This window comes from Aquarana catesbeiana, linkage group LG01, assembly GCF_042186555.1.
Source record: "Aquarana catesbeiana isolate 2022-GZ linkage group LG01, ASM4218655v1, whole genome shotgun sequence".
Lineage (NCBI taxonomy): Eukaryota > Metazoa > Chordata > Amphibia > Anura > Ranidae > Aquarana > Aquarana catesbeiana.
The window spans coordinates 683,151,703-683,169,406 of NC_133324.1; the positions used below are offsets into that span (position 1 = coordinate 683,151,703).

Below are 17,704 nucleotides of genomic sequence, written 5' to 3' on the forward strand. Positions count from 1 at the left end.
TTATTTTGGAAATATGTTTTCAGCTGTAAAGGAATAGAATAGTTTGCAGTGGTGGGCGACCTGATATACTGTTTGTTCTGGGTTTACTTAATACCATTACATTGTAGCATCCTTTAATCTGGGTCCAAATCACTCAACTCTTTTAAAATAAATTGCACACTGGTTTACCTATCATTAGAACTTCATTGCAGTAATTACCAATACTAGATGCCCCAAACGGATGCCTACAGTTGTATACTATTAAGTAAGCAGGACTGTACCGTTTATGCTTTATAATATATTAGAATCTTACTCACTACAAACAATGCTACTGTACATACATACCTTAATTGACCCAGTTCCCCAGTATTTTTGTTTTTAATCTATTTATTATTTTTTTTTTCTTTCAAATTTTGCAACTGCAGTAGAGAGCAGTGTAAGATGGTCCATAACTAAAAAGAAGGTTGATAATGTAGATAGGTGTTTTGTGTGGGCAATTTGACTGTAACCAAAGAATGAGTTTTGACCTATTTATTTTTAAATAATTGAAAGGTGTTGTATACAAAGTATGTAATAAGAAAAATAGGGAAGGACAAGTGTTGGGTCACTTCTTAGATAATATATTGATCATTACATTCTAAATTAATATTCAGTGAAAACAGCTCACATAGACACATAGTAGACTTTTCACACCCACACCTTTTTTGGCTGCTGTTTACAACATAGAACTGTATTAGAATTTATTAAAATTCTTTAAAACAGGTGTTTTCAAAGGTTTGTAGCTTATAATAAACATTAAAGGTTCCCTAAATGAAAGTGTAGCTGTACAACAGAAATATAATCAAGGCAATTTATAAGCGATGTGTATGCTAGTGGGTGCTGAGTAAATGTTTTATTTATCTATCATGAACTGAAACTACTTATGGTATGAGGTGTATGAGTCATGTATATAATAAGTAGACATCTGCTGTCACTAAGACACTTGTGTGGGGTTCTAGTGACAAAGGATGATTTGGGATCTGACATAAATGGTGTCATTGACTGGTAGTTTTTTGGAGGTTTTTTTTAGAGAGGTTTTATAGTGTTACATCTGTGAAATGCAATTAAACCTTTTCCCTATTTTTTTTTTATTATTATTATACCCTACACCAGCGATAAGCACTATAATAATTAATTGTAATTTTATGAAATAATGGGAAGGATTTTTCCTGTATATATGCATTTAGAAGACTGGTCAAAGCCACTTACAAAAATAGAAACTTTGTTTCATGCACAGGCCACCCGATCGCTGTGATCAGGTTAAGTCCGTACATTTTACAGTACTGTTTACTGTAACACAGGATTGCATTACATTATAAAATACAAAAAGCATTTATTTTTGGTTATAAAACATCAAAATCTATGCTTGCTTTATCCTGGTGACAGATTACCTTTTTAAAGCAACTCTGTAAAAAACGTAAAAAAACAGCCAACAGAAGAGTATTAATACTTACTAGTCTCAATAGTACTCCAATCTTCGTTCACATGCAAAGCTACAGTGACCAAAAAAAAACAAAACGCCAGCATCCAACACTTCCTGGTGTGTCAGATATCTGCGTCCCCCACTGTGTGCTTTGGTTCCTCCCACTGGCCCCTAGCTCACCACTGCGTTCCTGCAGAGCTGTAGTAATGAAGTGGCCAACAGGGAAACCACAATGTGCAGCAGGGGACGCAGGTATCCTAATTAGCCAGAAATGCCAGCCGATGGAGATTTTTTTAGCTGGTGTAGCTGTGTAGGAAAGCAATGCCACCAATGCCGGGACTTGTAAATATTACTCTACAGACAGTCTGTTTTCATTTTTTTTTTTATTTTAACAACAGAGTTGCTTTAGCTTAGACATAGCACACAAAATGGATGTCTTACAATACATAAATGCTGGGGTAGTTTTATGAAATATGGGTTTTTCTACCATAAAGATCCATCATGTACGCTTACCTACTTTTTTTCATGTGAATTGTACAAGGAACATTTAAAAAAATTTATTTTATTGAGCCTATAAACTAGGAAGACAGATTTTGTATACACCCTCATAGCAGAAGATGCTTTGCAGTTCTGCAAACTTCAAGCCTGAGATATTAGTAGTGTATGTTTTTGAGTCTCTGGCATTTTTGCTGCTTTCATATACCTTTTATTTCTCAGCTTTTGTCATTATCTTTATGTCACTTTTTTTTTAATTCTGCCATCCACTTCTGTAATCTGTCTGTAATCAGAAATGCTGCCCTACTTACAAGAATGTAACCTGTTAGTTTTGAAACTGAAGAATACAGTAAGAAGAGATAAAATCAGAAAAATAAATGTAATGTTACTTTTTAAAAGAACAAACATCACCCAAAACACCCAAAATAGTATGTTACAGCATTATGGAGGGTGTCTAAATATGACTACAGTCCAATAGACATTAGGGTCAAACCAATTGCACTTAGTAATCAGCACTCAGTAATAGACCTGGTCTAACACCCCCTCTTTTGGCAAAAAAAAAAGCCTAGTACACATGGGCCAAATGTCAGGCAGCAACGGTCGGTTCAATAGAAACGAGCCCTCAATCACCCGTGTGTACTGTGGCCGCCTTCTGTACATGGGGCATGACTGAAAAAGGTTTGCCGATTGGCTCCCAATCAGCGTTTTCAGCCAATTAGGGGGAGGGGGGCAATAGCACAGCAGGTGAGGTTGCTGTACTAACATCACATGGTTAGTACAGCGGCCCCTCTGGAGTTGTCAGTTTTTTTCCGTTCAGCCCGTTGGGTTGATAGAAAAAAAAACTACTAGGCTTAAGTCTGTGTAAGAATACTTGTGCTGAGGATGTGGCTTATAGTCACCTCTGGCAGCACAGAGCTCTGGACAGCATTTTCCCTTAGGGAAGAAGTGAGTCTTTTTCAAGCAGAAATCAATCACTTTATTATAACATGTGGGGGTGTTTAGTGTTTAGGATTACAGGTAGATAAATGAGAAAAAGAGCACAATTTCAGCTTGAAATAAGTATAAGTATTAGAAAAAAATAAATGCATTGCAAGTTTATTCTTCTGTAGCCCAGAATATAATCTGCACACATAGCACCTATCAGATTTTATTGGATTGCAAAAATGAAACCACATACCAGTTTTGTGCTGTGGCTACATAAGTACAGATATTATCAAGTACTAAAATAAGACCCTTAAACATGTTGCTTTATGAATCATTGCCTATTCACCGCATCACATTGGGATGTGCATGACCCATCAGAACTCGTGGTTTTCCTCTGGTATATGTTGTCTAGGATGCTTTGATCAATTCATAATTTAAATATTCAGTTAATTAATCAAGTTGTCCAACAAAATTAATATGCCTTTTATTATGGTAATTTTCACACCTACTTGCAGTAATTGCTAGGGTCCACTTCTTAGCCACTTGAGAAAGATGGAAAGTAATAGAGGACAATAGACTTACCAACCCCAGTAGAAAACTTTCCTAGTTTGAAGATTGCAGATCGCTGTCCTCGGGGCAAATCTAGCAATACTAGCAAGTAAGCATGCCCTTTTGAAGCCAGTTGGATGGTTAGATAAGCTATCTAATTTCATCACACACTAATTAATGAAAGTATGTGTGCTGTACTTAGATAGCACGTTTTTAAATTACACATATAAGAGGTGGCTTTCAAGTAACTGGAAACTAATGGCCTGATTAACCAAGGCTGTAAGCTAACTCTCTGCACTTTCAGCCTTTGGCGATTTAGCAAGGGGTCCTTACCATGATGTACTAACACCTTTAAGTAGGTTTAAAACTGATTGCAGATTTACTACTCTTCCCATTATCAATTATTTTGGGTAATTTGGGTAAAAATAAAAATTGCCAGGAGGTGGCAGAAGAGAAAACCTATGTTTTTACTGTAAAACCAGAGTAATGGATGTGATAACTCCGTAAAAGGTTTTTACACCTTAATCCTGACTGGCTGAAAACAAAAAGGCAAATTACAGGCCTGTCAAACCTATAGGCTGTTTTCACATTGTGGTAACTGCAATGCATGGAGTAAATGTACATTGCATTGTGGTGTCGCTCAGAATTAGCGTTAGCAATAATAGTACAGGTAAATGATTCATTCTTTAAATAGGCTGCTTTATTGCGGTGCATCTCAGCACGCGAAAAGAGCGTGCATTATTGTCCATGCACAAATGTGAATAGACCTTTCATAAGTAATCTCTCAGTTTATTTCTTTACAAGTCTTAGATTTTATCGCCTCATGCACTGGTTACATTCTTGTACACACTATAGGCAAATTCTGAATGATCTCAACGTCTTCTGCACATTTTCATTTTTCCACTGTTGATTTGCTGTATTTTTCACTTTAAGATTAAAAAAAAGAATATTTCTGTCTTCTTTTTCTGTCTCCTACCTTTTATTTCAGTGCATGACTAATCATGTAGTTTAATCACTTTAAGGGAATTCTGTATTTAGAACTATTTTTTTGTGACTATGTTGCCAATGTATTAATAAACTGTACATCAATCGGTACTTTGTAGCTGAAAAACTGAAGCTCAGATCCTTAATGAAAATCCCCAAAGCACTTTGGAATACTAAAATTCCATAATAGTGGATGGAGAAAATTGATGTTAATGGGAACCGGCCAGCACTAAATAACTTGTTTTTGAAGATGTAAGCTTCAAGATGTCATACTTGTGTTTCCTTTACCACTCAACGAGGTGGATTTACCAAAGGCAAAAAGACTGTGCACTCTGCAGTTGCTCCAGGGCTTAGTAAATGAAATGAAGTTTCACTTTGTAAAGAATACCCATTTGTATGCAAAGAAAATTAAAAAGCTGCATTTCTGCTTGCACGTGATTGGATGATGGAAATCAGGTGAGCTTCCCTTCACTTACTAAGCTCTGGGGCAATTGCACTTGCAGTGTGCACAGTCTGTTAGCCTTTAGTAAATCCACCCCATTAAGGCCCCTTTCATACATGCGGACCATTCGTTTCATCAGTTCAGTCACGATTTTTTAAAGAAAACACGGATGAAGTTTACATCCGTTGTTACATCAGTTTTTTACATCCACCAGCTAGAATCTTTAACCACTTAAATCCAGGTTCATGCAAAAACAGGCTGCTTGTCCGTTTACATCCATTTTTCATTTAATCCATTTCTTAACGGAAGAAAAATAGGGCTTTGATGCGTTCCAAAAAACGGATGTTGACAGAAATGGATGTAAACAGATGCAAATAGATGAACATCCGTTTTTCCATAGAGTTGCATTGATGTCGTTTTTCATCTGTTTTTCATCCGCCAATGGATGGATGAAAAACTGACAAACGGTGGACCATGTGTGAAAGGGGCCTAAGTCACATACAACAGATGTTTTATTGGTTGTCCAGACAACTGATATGCATATGCTTGTTAAAGGTCAGTGAACCACCAAATAGAGACAAAAGGGATGTCAGCAATTGACAACGTACCATAAAAAACAATTGGCTGTTTGCATATATTTGTCCTATTTATGTATATTTGTATTTCTGTAAAATTTAAATGTCTAATTTTAAATTAATAAGTTCACAACAATGTAACCTGCTCTGAGCTACTCTCAAACTTGGTTAATAATGACCCTGCACACCTGTGCACTCACATAGGCTGCAGGTGTCTCTCAAATTCCAGACATAGGATTGAAGGGTCCGTCCCATCCAAGACACATCCAAGACACTTTAGAACTTTCAAACTATAGCCTCTGACCCAGGACTATCAAACCTAGAGAAAACTTAACACTGTTTTGTCTACTCACAAAAAACATGTTAGAGCTTCTCACACTGCACCTTTGAGAATCCTGTGTCATTTTATCTACCATTTTCACAGCGACAGGGCCTCGCACTCTCACAATATATATTGTGCTATCGATTTTTTTTGTAAATAATAAAATAGAGTCTTTTTTGGGAATACTCGAAAAACGAGTGCCCACAATATGCCTGCTGCACTCCTGTGAACTAAATTTTGGGTTTGTATCCACTGCTCCATCAGTACATCACTTAAAACTGTTTTATTTTTTTTTATATATATATATATATCTATATATATAGATAGATAGATAGATAGATAGATAGATAGATAGATAGATATTTAAAAAAAAAGCATTGGGTCTCTCCCCATTAGGACCATCTTAGCATGCCAGGCACACAGGTTGGAACTATGGTTGCCACCTCATCCCTTTAAACCTGAACACATATTAATTACACAGGTTCTGTGGCTGATTGAGGTGGTAATTAAACTCACTTGGTGCCTTATCTGCATTTAATTAGCATCAGAACCTGTGTAATTCAAAGGTGTTCAGGTTTAAAGGGATGAGGTGGCAACTCTAGTTGGGACACCCGTGGCTGGAGATATAGGAGCATGTGGGTCCTCAGCTGTGCTGATACCTGTCAGCACCTAACAATTGTTTCAAGAGAAGAGGTTTAAATAAAATGAATACCCTAGTTAATAACACGGGTCAGGTGCTGCCAGGAGCCAGGTTCAAAATAAAATGGATGCCCAACTCCAAAAACAGGCCAGGTGCTGCCATGCACCAGGTTATTAGGCAGCAGATGCAATGAACCTAATGCAGGCATTCACATTTTATATTTAACTTATTTACTCAATTTCCTTCATTGATGCAGGTTATATATTATCCTTGCCCCTACTTGGCAGGGGTAAAGGGGTCTACTCCTAAATAAATAAATTATGCTGGAATTTCCAGACCCAGTTCGAGTGAATACAATAGAGTAATATCAGTAATAGCAGGACTGTAGAAAAGATTCTAAATTCCATACTGTCATTGTTAATTCTTTAATTAATCCAGTAGGAAGATTTACTAGTATAAAAGATAGCCTTAAAATTGTACAGCTTAATGCTGAATGAAAAAAAAAACGAATAAACCGTGACACAGATTGTCCTGGTTCTAAATACATTCTCAAAGTTACCCCTTTATGAGTTTTCCTGAGGATGGTGGTTTTAAATATCAATAATCAGCAGTGGATTGGGTCAGCAAGGTAACATAACTTATACAGCAGACACCATAGGTTTCATTTTCCCCTCCCTCTATGTAAGCTGCTACGGCACATACTGCTTAGGGAGGCACAGGAGTGGATCAAGGTGGCAAGCCAGTGGGCTGGTAAAATCAACATGTATAACACTTGGCTTCGTCCTCTAATACCTACTCCCATAAATTATATGTACCTAAATTAACTCTACAAAACGCAACATAAAATGCACTATATACTAGCCTTTCGCAATCTTTTTTTTTATTTTTTATGGAGTAACACTTGAAATAACTGTCAGGCTGCAGGGAACCTTTTATATATAAAAAAAAATATTATATCTACAGCTCATTGGAATTTAGTGTGATCAGCAAGTTAAAGATATAAAAAACAAAATAATGAGGATGATAGCTTACTTAGCAAAATCCAGATTAGACCATTTTTAACATGCCCTTCTTTAAGGCTGGGTTCACACCATCGCCGCATGCGGCTCCCAGCAGGGGTCCGGTGCGTCCTGGTTCACCATTTCAGGTCCGATTTCAGCCAAATTTTTGGCTAAATTCAGACCTGAAATGAACTAAAAGATGCACAAGGCTCCTGTGCAAATTCGCACTGGAGATATGTGAACAGCTCCATAGAGAGCCGGTCAAAATCTCCAGATATTGCAAATTGGATGAGGTGAAACCGCATCCAATTAGCAATGGTGTGGACCCAGCCTAAAAGACAAACATTTTTAAGTTATCATCAGGAAATGAACAGTAATGGCCAGAAAAGAAACAGACAATTAAAATTGTAGTATCATTTTACATTAGTCATCTGTAAAGAAATCCCCCTTAATGTGGTTATATTTTATATAATTATTGAACAAGGACTCAGTTTGGATTTTATGGTTAAGCAGGACACTGTAAATGTGGCCTAAAGAGGATGCAAAATTGAAGTCTGTCTGTGGGTATTATACTTCAATGTCATAAAAAACTGTGCCAACCATCCAGAGATTAGACAGACATTGACAAAGTATGCATTGCAAATCTAATTTATCAGTGCAGAGCAAGGCCACAATGTATTGCGCTTATTTTTTAAAACATAAGTAAAGACTAGTAGCGTGCAGTATCCTAAACTTAATTAATCAACTTTTATACCATGCACACATAAATGAAAAACAGATTTATTGGTTATTGTTCAGTTGTTTTTTTTTACATAGTATTATTATATAAGCACAATGGTTTGTGGCCAGCTCAAAAAAAACCCTTATATTTCAATGTAGTGTAATTACTGGAAAGGTAAATCTCAAGCTGACTTTTAACCTCTCTTAGGGACACCAATGAAAAGAATTGCCAGTTCTGCCCATCTGCTATGGCCATCATAAAGCGAGCTATTGGTGTCAAGTTCCCCTGATCAGTCATCTACAAAGGGGAGTGTATAAACAGCTGCAGCAAAGTAACACCTTTGATATCAACCTTGTGGAAGATGCAGCGGACACAAATCATTGAGATGTAACTCATCCTCTGTCATCCCAGAGGAGATCTCTCAGTGGCTAAACATGCCCACCCAAAAGTAGCTTACAAGTTTTGGGTGGGGCTGTCTTTTAAATTACACATGAAGTCACTAGCATAAGCAAACATGAATATAAACTGTACACAAATTATTATGGAATGCCATTGAGTAAATTCACATTACAGCAGACAACACTGCATCAGAGCACCAAAAACCAAAACCGCTTTTATTAATTTTTAGTATTCAAAGCAAACTCAAACATCCCTCCACGTCTCCATGCTTTATTTTACTGAGAAATCACTTTGAAAAACGCCCCCTAGCATTTATGGTCGTGGCCATCTTGAGTAAGGGCAAATGACTTAACTAGCATTTACTTCCTGGAATCCATCTGCCCGTAGCTCAGGCATGCAGGCAGGAAGGTGTGCTTAGCTGAGAAAACCCCTCCTCCTCTCCTGAAGACTCCTGGGATGTATGACATCATTTGCCTAGACCTGGAAACCAGGAAGTAACTGAGGAAATGTTAAAAAAAAAAAAAAAGCTTAAAACAATTAAATATGATATATTTTCCTATCTATTTACTAACGCTAGCTGCATAAGGATTAAAAAAAAAGTCAATGTTGATTGAGAGAGTAAACTTCTGCTTTAAATGGGAATAAACATTGGAAAAGGAGAAAATAGCATATTTGGATTCAGTTATAAAAATACATTCATGTGAGATTTTCTTTTGGTTCTCTTTGTACTTGTAGGCCGGATGTATGGAAAGGTGGGGCCTACAAGGGTAGATAGGTTGTTTGTCACGTCCTTCATGCTTCCCCATTCCCCATTCCCCCTGCCGTGAGGGAATACTCAACCTTAAGGTGGGCATCCACTCTTAGAGATGAACGTACACCATGCACACTGACATCGCAACTGTTCTCCGGTTAACTCTTGGTTCCTTGTGTCAATGCACACCTTCTGTGTATTCTGCATTTAGGAGGGACACGCTGAGCCAATGTCCACATCCACCTTGGGCTATATGTCCACATCTACCTGGCGTCTAGCGTTTTCCAATACTACTTCCCAGTAATGGAGTGGGACCTGCCGTGCACTCTGCGTGGGATCCTCACATGCACTTAATTTAACTCTTGAACCTCTATACCTCTGTACAGGATAGGGAACCTCTGTGGTGGAATACGCTCCTGTTGTTATGAGAGACAGACCGCTGGTGGAAGGAGTGCCGACAACATCTCCCTCGCTGCTAGAGGCTGTGCCACCTATAACAGGTACACGCTATCAACAGGCTGCTTATTACACTTCTGTTACTCTTGGCAACCACGTGTGACTTCTCATTACTCCATTCTTTACGAATATCTTTATACCCCAATGTGTTAAGATCCACTAGTTGAACTCTATATGTGCCAGTTATACCTCTCTAGTAACTTCAGACCAGGCAGTAACAACTTTTAGCATTTTACTTAATAAGGTCACAAAGTAGACTTTTCATAGTCCAACAGGCAAAGCATTATATGTTCCTAATTCCCTAACTTTAACTACAGACTGAGTTCTGCCCCAGAATACCTTCTAAGGTGTAGTTCAGCAATTACAGTCCTTCAGAGGCATTGTCCAGTACTGGTGTCTTCAGGGCAAACCACAAGTTACATGTCAATACATGTAGGCAGTGGTGAATGACATTCTCCTGCTCCTCTGGGTTTCATCCTCCGTCTTAATCCCTTATGGGTCTCACAACCCATAGCTGCGCTCAACTCTCTCCCAATGCTCTGCTCGGGGGAAGGAAGGAACTCACTCATTCTCTCTCTTTGAGCTGGACCATTGACCTAATTTATATCTCACAGGACAAAGTGGGCTGGATCCAGAGCAGAACCCGCCAAAAAGACCAAGAGAGACCGGGCATGACATTAACTCCTACCCTCCTGGCCAGGACAGCACCTAACTGTTTAAACCTGCCCACATGCTAATTTCTGTTGTAGATCTAAAGCTAGAATTTTGTCTGATTAATGCTGAATACAATAATGGTGAAATTTGAGCAGTAGGAGGCCCCGCCAAGGGTGCAAGCACCACCAGGCTTGACAAAGGTCAACTTAAACATTGAATGAGTTAGGTGGAAAATTATTGGCCAAACAGGACTGGCATCTGCGACTGTCTGAATACACTGGAGATTCCTTCATCCACACTGTTCATGTAGATGGGTGAAACAAGTGTTTTTTTCCCTGTCTCTTGCATGGTGAACAACCGAAATTGGAGCTGCCCAGTTTAAACACATGATAAATGACCAAGGCTAGTCTTAAGGTGGCCATACACAGAATGAATTTCATCAGAAACCAGCTGTATTTTGAGTTGTAGGTTGCCCTGTCTACACCTTCCCGCCTGCCTCAAAGGAGCCAGGCAGAAAATTGTCAGCCAAACAGTGGCTGCATTCAATCACTGTTCAATTATTCTGACAGCCACTGGTGCTGTCTGTCAGAGTCAAACAGGTGACAGAGGAGATGCACTGTTTAGTGTGTATGGAGGAACCTGTTAGATTTCTGAGTTGCAGTGTGTGCTGAAAAAAAAAGTGCAATGGGGGTTATTTACGAAAGACAAATACACTTTACACTACAAGTGCACTACAAGTGCACTTGAAAGTGCACTGAAAGTGCACTTGGAAGTGCAGTCGCTTTAAATCTGAGGGGTAGATCTGAAATGAGGGGAAGCTCTGCTGATTTTATCATCCAATCACGTGCAAGCTAAAATGTTGTTTTTTATTTTGCTTGCATGTCCACCTCGGATCTACAGCGACTGCACTTCCAAGTGCACTTTCAGTGCACTTGTAGTGCACTGATAGTGCAAAGTGGATTTGCCTTTCGTAAATAACCCCCTATGTGCAGTACTTTTTTCAGCATGTTGTAATGCAAACTATCACATAGCAATGCCACTATGTGAATATCAGCTAATTAAATATTACTTTGTAATAAAGTTTTAACAAAAATATGCAGTTAGTGTGATGTGCCTGGAATGGTACCGTTTACTCCAAACGCAATACCAGCGGCCAAAAAATCAGCACGACTGCTGTTGTGAAGGAGCCCTGAGTGTATGATTAGACTTAAAGTGTTTGTAAATCTTAGACATTAAATATGAACAAAGCATATCCCTCTATAGTGTGTACTTGTCTCAACTAGGAGCACTAAGTATCATTTCTGCTTCGTTCCTCTGCTATCAGCATGAATAACTTCTGACAAGTTTTCCGACCAAGAGAAAAATGGTGACAGGGAAGGGACTTCAAGCTGATTGACAGCCTCAGCTCTGTTCCTGAGTGCTGTGTGGAGGTGAGTGTATCTTATATGTCCAATGAGCTCTCAGAGCTCTCCTCTTTGAGCTCTGCTGAGTGTAACTTCGGCTCTCCCCTTTTTTCTGAGCCCTCAGACAAGCTTTATAATTCAGCACTTTGAACGGGTGTTTAGAGGGCTGCAGATAGACAGGTACAACTTATGTAAGAGGATTTGCTTCATCTCTGTGCATCACCAGAGGTCACTTACTTCACTGGGTATATGCAAGGGTTTACAACCACTTTAAGTTGTTTTTTTCCCAGGGAAATCATGTTTTACTGCTGCAAGGTCATTAGAGTTAAGATGCCTTTCGCAACACCTCAATGTTTACCTATTTAAATTTACAAGTGAGATTTTTTTGGCTGTCATTAAAGGAAAGACAGCTGACAAACTGATAAACAACTACACTTGTGACAGCTTGTTTTATATACATGGGGCGTGCAGTGGGCTAAATGATTAGGCTGTACTTCACTTTCCTCTGCACTTCTGCTTCTCAAGGAACTAAGCTTGGTTCTCTAGATTGCGTTGCATTGCAGGTAGCACAAAGCAAATCGGGTAGAAAACCAATCTGGGATTCGTGAATATTTTGCTGTACATGAATGAATATATGCATGCAGAGATTTGTCCAATGTGCATAGAAAGGACGTATCTGTGATTCATGACTGTCTGGATAAATTGTGTAATTTACCGCAGATCGCACAAATCTCCAAGAAAATATTCAGAGCTGTCAAAAAGAGATGACTCCCCTGATTCAACTGGGAACATAAAGTAGAAAGTAATGATCACTTTTGCTGTGCAAATAATGTAGGGGTTGTAGTAAAGGCTTATACAACCAGCAGGAATTGCAATGCATAGATCATCAAAAGAAATCTAATGAACAAACATTAAGACATTTGGTTAAAAAAGAGCTATATAGCTTTATTACTGTTATCTTGCCAGGCTAAATTATTATTAAAAATTATTTTGAGAAGGCAGTGCAAGCAGCTTTTGTCATATGCAAATACAGTAGCCCAAAATAGTTTATTCCATTATTTATTACAGGTACTTATATAGCTCCGTCAATTTCCACAGCGCTTTATGTATAGGTATTGTACAGTCCCTGCCCACAAGGAGCTTACAATATAAGGTCCCTAACTCACATTCATACATACACATACTGGGGGCCAATTTAGACAGGAGCCAGTTTACCTACCAGCATGTCTTTGCAGTGTGGGAGGAAACCCACGCAAGCACAGGGAGAACATGCAATCTCTGTGCAGGTGGGTCATAGTAATCTTCCAACAGAAAGGTGCAGGAGAGGGTGAGTCAGTCCCTGACAAGTTGATAAAAGCTGCATTACAGAGATCCCCAAAAAATTAAATAGTTTCCAGGGTGCTGATAAATATTTTGGAATGTATGGGCACAGCAAGCGTCCAGTGCCTGCATTTTATTTCTGAATCAAAAACAGTAAAACGCTACAGCGATTGCAAATACATATATCAAGGTCCCATGTGCAATCATATAATAAATTATGCCAAATTGTGCCAAACAAATTAAAAATTTGAAAAATAAGAATAGTCTTTAGGGTGTGCAGACCCCCGGCACCACGAGTCCTTGATGTTATATCCATATATCTTCACCACTTCTGCTCAATAAGCCTAGAATGCAAACTCACCAGACCCAAATGACCCTCCCTTACAGAGGGTCAATCTGCATTTTTGGTTTATCCAGGACAGGTTCTCTTTAGGGTTTCACTCCGATCTTTGAAGACCTTATGGTCATAATGTGATATAAAAAATGCCAGTCCCTGCATGCCTCACTCGAATTGGCGTGCATTCCAAGCCTCAATTGCGATCCAGGTGTGATGTCATGAAAGTCCGGAAGTGACTGCTTTAAGTGCTTGAGTGTTACCATAGCTCTTTTTTTCACTGCTTTCACCGTTATAAGCAACCACTTTTTTCTGAATAAAACCCCTTCATTCAGTGTTTACTATTGTGATTGGCCACAGCTAATCACATGGTACAGATGGGCTGTGATTGGCCTTGTCTGTACAGTGTGATCACTGTAACCAATCACAGAGATCAACACAATAGTGATAATGAATGGCATGAATGGAAGCCATCCACTGTATACAATCATCATGTTTTCTACTGTGATTAGTCACTGCGATCACATGGTATCGGCTGCGGGGCTGGAGTGCAAGTCAAACTGGAGTCAGAAGTAGGCTATGCTGTCATCATGACAACGCATTTTGGGCGTGGCCCTTTGTCAAGTCATGTGACTGAGACAGTATGGGAAGATTAAATAGAAAGCCAGCTAGGAAGCAGATGCTCTACATACCCTACTTCTGACTCCAGTTTGGCTTGCACTCCAGCCCAACTACATCACATCCAGTGAGCTCTCTCCAGAGACCGGTCGAACATAGACCATATATTCGGTTCTACAGCAGTATTCCTTTCAGTGCTCCGGTTTGCATCTGTGTCCCCACACCACCGGGATTTAATTTAGCAGTTACCAGTTGTGGCCTCTACTTCTCCACTGGCAGGCCACCATCTTTATTCTGGGGCCAAGTAAGCTCTTCCTTTTGGATGTCATTTCACACAATAGGCTTTTTGTGAACTGCTTTGCCACATTATGAACACTTATGGCTGTTGTGTTTTAATTAATGGATTTGTATAAAGACTGCTTGCCCAATTCTACAATAAACTTTTTTTTGGGTTCATGAACATTTTGGTACAGTGTTATATAATTGGAACCTATATATTAAGTGCAGTGACATTTCACTTTGGGTGAATACTCACAAGAGCTTGTCTATTTGGAATTTTGAATCAAGATCCCAACACATACCTAATTTAAGACCCAGTGACATCAAAAAGGGCTCTGTGCTTCTCTATGCAAAGCATACACATCATGGCCGGTGGAAGGGGACGGCAGTAATCAGCACTCCTCTCAAGAGCCTCCAGCCCTGATGCAAGAAATCGGTTGGCTTTTGGGAGTAGTTATGCCAATATCAAAATCTTTGATGGGTGTATGTCAGTCTGGAGTAAATGCTGTATTTACAGGCAGGCTGCCTTTAAGGTTAACTCTAAGGTTAGCTTTAAGGTTAACCTATCAGTATATGTCCAAATTACAGGAGATTTCAACATTTCCTGTTTCTAATTCCCTCTTAAACCCACCCTGATAAAAAAAAAGGAAGCATGACTATGTCTATTCTGGTTCTTTACAGAGTGTTGAGTATTAGGAATGCCTCAATGATTATAAGGTTATCTCCCAGACACAAACAATGACTCAGTTTTCCTGTTCCATGTGAACCATATAGCACTTTAAGGGCTCATGCTTACTGACGATGGAGGGATCTAAGACTGCTGTTAGCCACTTTTCCATTTTGTATTTTCCTTAGATACTTGTTTATTGTGAGGTGTAGAAAGCATTTACCGGGCAAAAGGCTTCTACAAAATAATGGTCACTGGAGCCACCTCAAGGTGCTCCCAAGATACAGAATTCACAAACTATCAAGAAATTTCGAATAAGGCAATAGAGCAGAAGCTATGTGCTTTACAGCTCCCTCTGTTTGATTAAAACTTAGGACAAAACCCATTGAAAACAACAGGAGGGCAGATGAGATAATAAATCACTGGCCTGTCTCATTCTTCTTCCATTTTTTGTATCTTTTGGCCTTTTTGTCTTTCTTTTTCTCCTTTTGGAGCAATACATCACCACCCCCTTTTCTCATTTTTGCACATACCATATTTCCAGTTGTCTACAGTTGGCCTTGTCATGTCACAGGTTCTCTGTTACCAAGTTTCCTCTGGTGGTGGGTAGATTTTGGATTTTGTAAAGAGCAGAACCACAAAGTGGTAGCACGACTCTCTGCAGAATTCTTCTGTAAGTTCAGGCCAGATGAAAGATGTATTCCCAAGGAGGTGGGTCATTGACACCCTGGACTCACAGGAAGTGGGTTAAATGACACTTGGCATCATTCAGCCCAGAATTGAACCAGCGTTAGATCGCAGACTTGTGAGTTTGCAGGGGAAATAACTTGAGATAGGGTGAATTTTTTTTTTTAAATAAGCTGTACAATTCTTTTTATAATTTATTAAGCTGAGAATGGACTTTAAACATGACTGCCACCTGATGGCTGGATAAGAAAATGCAAAAAAAGGGGAACATTTTAGGTTTCCTGAAATAAAAGAAAAGTCTGCCGAGTGTGACATTGCTGACCTCTTTCTGAAAATTTTAGTTGTGTGACTGTGTTTGAGTTCAATGGTTTTTGAGTTACTGACAATAAAGAAGATAGTATAAAGTGGACTCAGTAACTCAACAAGCATTAAAGCCAGTAGGTCAGCAATGTTGTAGCACTTTTAGAGAAAATAAACAATGAAAGCAAGTATATAGTACTGTTTACAGCACCCTTGAAAAAGAAAAGGATGCTCATTGTGCCAAAATTAAAGTATATCTAAAGCCACAACCTTTTTTTTTTCTTTCATTTTGGATAGAGTAGGGAAGGCTAAAACTGATGTTAGTGTCCAGAAACGAAATGTACAGGTTGAGGACAGTGACTCCTTTCTTTAAAACTGAAGCAGAAGTCCTTGCACATAGCATACTGTGGATTTGGCTTGTAAAGGAAGCAGTACAAGCAAACAAGCTTCTTTCTTTAGAGCACCAAGAACAGAATCCCTTAACAGAGAACTAGATAGACTAAGATCTCCAGGACAGGAGCCGGTGTCCTCTTTAGCATACACACACAGCTGACTCTCTAGGGCAAGAGGTGTGGCAGCAGCCCAAAAGTCTCTAAGATCTCTCCACAGTCTGTACTCACAAAATGTCCAGGGAAAGCTGGTTGCCTCCTTCCAACTTCCAAGGAACACATTCCTCCAGTGATACCAGACTAGATCTTCAGCAGACAGCTCCCCAGTCAGCTCTCTGTAGTTTCAGAATCCAGGCCCTCAGGTCGCTCACCGGAGGCCTCATGAACAGCAAGCACATGGCAGTGTTGCCCTGGAGGGCAGCATGCTCTTCAGGCTGGACTGATCTTCTCCAGGAAAAGACCCAGATCTCAGTGTGCTCAGATCATTTATACAGACTCCTAGCATGCAATCAGGGCCCTGCTCCCTGGGTTTGGCCAGGGCTGCATTAACATTCATACTGCCATCTACATAGCTCCACACCTATGTTCCAGAAAATTATCACCGCTCTGTGGAAAGCAGATGAAGTTATCAGATTGGAAGCAGCTGAGGACACTGAACTGAGCTAATTAATCAGCTGCACTGGCTACAATTAGCAGAACTAAATTTACCATTAATTACAGCCACCCTGGTTACAGTGAGGCAAGCTAAATTTACCTAATAAAAACACACCCAGCTCCACTGAACACAGTGAGCCGGTGTCTTGTCGAATACAGTCCCCTATCACATAGTGTCCGCCCTGTACTGCGCAGGCGCAGTACGGAGGACAAACGAGACGCCGAAAGTCTCCGAAGTTTAACAGCTGATCATCAGCTGTACACGGCGCCTGCGCTTTTATTCTCACCCTATGTCCAGGTTCATTCCCTACTATCCAAGTGGACATAGAGTTAGAATAAATAGTTGCCGAGCGCAGCGAGGCCGTGCCCGAAGCGTGGCGAGCGAAGCGAGCCCGCGAGGGGCCCTCTTACAAAGCCATCGCCCAAGCGCCGTGTACAGCTGATAGTCAGCTGATCAACTTCGGACACTTTCGGCATCTCCTTCTCCTCCGTACTGCGCAAGCGCTGCGCCTGCGCAGTACGGAGCGGACACTATCCGATAGGAGGACAGTATATGTCAGAACACCGGCACTAAATCTAATTAATCCTAGCACCTATCTAGGAGGGTGTTACATAGTCCTTACAAATTGAAAGTAAACCGTAGAGGAGACACTGCAGAGCATGCAGGGAATCCAGAAAAACATGGAAAGAGATGGCCAG

At 39.8% G+C, this 17,704-nt stretch overlaps 1 protein-coding gene across 3 annotated transcripts in view; it reads left to right on the forward strand.

Moving 5' to 3' along the window:
• The window catches only part of SYNPO2 (synaptopodin 2), a 324,557-nt gene that overhangs the window by 267,450 nt on the left and 39,403 nt on the right, over window positions 1–17,704 (forward strand). The window lies entirely within an intron of this gene.